General features: G+C 39.9%; 1 non-coding gene across 1 annotated transcript; it reads right to left on the minus strand.

Annotated features, from left to right (window-relative positions):
- Positions 1-959: 959 nt before the first annotated feature.
- On the minus strand, positions 960-1,078 carry LOC112474851. Its single transcript, XR_003044545.1, has one exon. It is a non-coding gene; the product is annotated as a 5S ribosomal RNA (ribosomal RNA).
- Positions 1,079-3,268: the final 2,190 nt, after the last annotated feature.

Here is a 3,268-nt window from a genome sequence, read left to right on the forward strand (position 1 = left end):
GGTATCCAAATTGTTATGCAGGGCCACATTCGTAGTCTTGAGGAATTCTTGGGAAGTGGTTTGCTAGTTGATAATCCTCACATAAAATGTAGAAAAAGTAAGTTGGTAGTTGTCTGTGCTCCTTCTGGTATACTTCCCCAACACTGGGATGGACTCTGTAGGCAAGGAAAGCACTGAAGATGTCCAACAGGGGACTAAACTAGACACTTGAGGAAAATGAGCTCTTTGTTGGGTTGGCAGAAAGAGACTGCTCAAGACAGTGGCAGTGGTGTTAGCTTGTACAAAGGTAAGGTACTATTTGGTTATAGGAAGCTATACTGTTTCCTGTGGCTACCCTAACAAAGTACCCTAAATGAGGTGGCTTAGAACATCAGAAATGTAATGTTTCACAGTTCTGGAGGTTAGAAGTCTGAGATCAAGGTGCTGGCAGGCTCTCTTTGCTGAAGACTCCAGGAAAGAATTTGTTCTTTACTCTTTCTAGCTTCTGGCAATTGCCAGCAGTCCTTGGCATTCCTTTACTTACAACTGCAAACCCCATTCTCTGCCTCTGTCATCTCAGGATGTTCTCCCTGTGCATCTTCACATAATTTTCCCTGTGTGTGTGTTTCACGCTCTGTGTCTCTTTTGTTCTTATAAGGAAACCAGTCATATTCCACTAAGGACCCACCAGTATGACCTCATCTTAATTACATCAGCAAAGACCCTATTTCCAAATAAGATCACATTATTAGGTTCAATTAGGACATGCATTTCTGGAGGACACCAGTCATCCTAGTCCAGAAGCTCCAAGTGGAAGCTTACCAAGACCCTAAACTCTTTACTGTGCCACTGTGAAACTCCATCATTACCTTATGAGGTTGTGAAAATTACATTTATTTTTTTAGGCGAGGCAACCCTTGGTTGACGTTATAGATTGCAAGGAACTTGTCAGCTTACAATCTCTTATTTTTTATTTTTTATGCCTATAGCACCTGGTCTTCCCAGGTGGTCTCCCATCCAAGTACTAACCATGCCCAACCCTGCTTAGCTTCCGAGATCAGATGGGATCAGGCTTGTTCAGGATAGCATGGCCATAGACAAAAATTACATTTATAAGACTAACTACATTTAACATCTGGTTCTGGCTACAATTTTTTCCTATACCATCATGCCAACATGTGTGTCTTTGTGACCAGTCTACAACCCACAAATATTTCTCTACAAGGTGCCAGAGGGCTGGAATACAGCAATCTGAACAGGACCTACTACAGGTATCAGTTCAGATGCTGCAGGATCCTCCTTCAGTCGATCTAGGATTTCTATCAAGGTTTCCATCATTTCTCTTCCCTCAACCCTGGCCAAGGACTAGTGGGTGCAGAAGTTCGGTTAAGCTTCCAATTTCCTCACTGCTGTTCAGATATATATTTTCTCACTTGTTGTTGCACAGCATCTACCTTACTCGATCAAGCCTTTGTATTGCTATGCAAATGAACAACTTTGATAATTTAATACCTCCTTTTTATTTTTTTCTTTCTCTCAGTAAACCTGAATATCAAGATTATTGTTATTACAAACTTGAAACAACATGTATTTGAAAGTCAAAACTGAACTGTGATTCCTTTGTTCTCAGCAGTATTAATTCTTGAGGAAGACACTAGACCAGTAATGTTAGAATCCAGGCTCCACTACCTTATCCTTTGCCTCCATTGTAAGGGGCCAGGTGAGCCAACTACTCAACTTCCCTGTCTGCCTTAGAGCTTCAGGTAGCCAAGGGACTCAGTTTTGTTGACCAACATGTAGGAGGATATTTGTTGGGATATTTTAGGAAAGCTTTTAGTTTTCTAAATAAAAAAGAGAGATGGCTGGTACCTCCTCCCCACTTCCTTCTACCCTTCCTGAGTTAAAGATGACGGAATGCTGAATGTTTGGAGCAGCCATTTTGAAATACTGAAAGAGAGGCTAATATGACATTACTGAACCAATGTCAACAGCTTCTATCTCCAACATTTTAGGTTAAGAAAATCTAAGCCTTGAGCCACAGAAAATTAGAAGTGCAGTAAATGAATTCCTAATAGTCCTAGGCAATGAACAAAACTGGTTCAATTGGTGAGGACTTCCCAGCAAAAAGACATGATGAAATCTACCTTGACATCACATCTCCAAAATATTATTCACATTCTTATCATTCAGAAATAAGTATCTTAGCCAAGAACCTAAGATTTCGGAAATTTGATATCAAAGTAGCTGGGATATAGAAAATATAAAGATAGAATAGAATAAATAATTGTTAGGTAAAATTTCACATTTTTATCTCTAGAAGTAGAGAATTAGATTTATTTTGAAGACAAACTCTTTCTTTTTGCTTTAGGATAAATTATCAGAATGGATCAGGCTTAACACTGGGACTCCCCAAGGTAGATATTATATAAAAAAAAATGAGTTAAATAAAAAATAATCCTTTTAGTAATGTGAATGTGAAGTAAATACGCATCCTTTGTCCTGGGACAGCATGAAACTATCCTTAACCTGAAGGTAACTGTTGCATTTGGGATCATAAATTATTTCCTTAAGCTGGAGCTGTGTTTAAAAGCTGCTTACTTATTTTTTTTCTCCTTTCTCTTGTGGAATTCTTGTAGCAGATGAGGAGTAGAGAGAAGCAGAAGGCCCTGGGTAGACCCAGAGAGGCACACAGTCTTGGCGTCAAAATGTAGCACAGAACTGTAGAGGAGATTTTCATGTCACCTGTGGCCGGACCCAGTCACCTCTCTGACATAACTGGGAGTGACATATTTAAAGCAACACGAGAGAGCATTTGTGGCAGAGACCCAGGTGATGTGATAAGGAATATTCTTGATATGGCTTCATGAGGAGGAAGAATATGATAGATGCCACTGGCCTCACTGAGAACACAAACACAGGTAAGGTTTATCAACTCCCAGAAATAACAGAAGACATTTTGCAGGGAAGACTGGAATCTGGCAGTCATACTGCTGGCGTCTATATAATTTGGAGTATAACTATAGAGATTTTTGTTGACCTGCTTTTGCCGGGGTATATCTATTATAAAGCATTTAGAAAACATTAATGACATTAAAAAAATCTCTAGTGGTAAATTACAGTAATGGTCCCAATTTTCAGTGCCTCCTTAGAGCACTTCCTTTGTCCATATAACTGCACTACTCACACTCTAGATCAGCCACCAGCCAGCGTCTCTTTCTTTGATACAGAGTAGGCCCAGCCAAGATCAGCAGAATCATCTAGTCGATCCCAGGTGTCCTAGCACATGGTA

This window comes from Pteropus alecto, unplaced genomic scaffold (genome assembly GCF_000325575.1).
Source record: "Pteropus alecto unplaced genomic scaffold, ASM32557v1 scaffold7, whole genome shotgun sequence".
Lineage (NCBI taxonomy): Eukaryota > Metazoa > Chordata > Mammalia > Chiroptera > Pteropodidae > Pteropus > Pteropus alecto.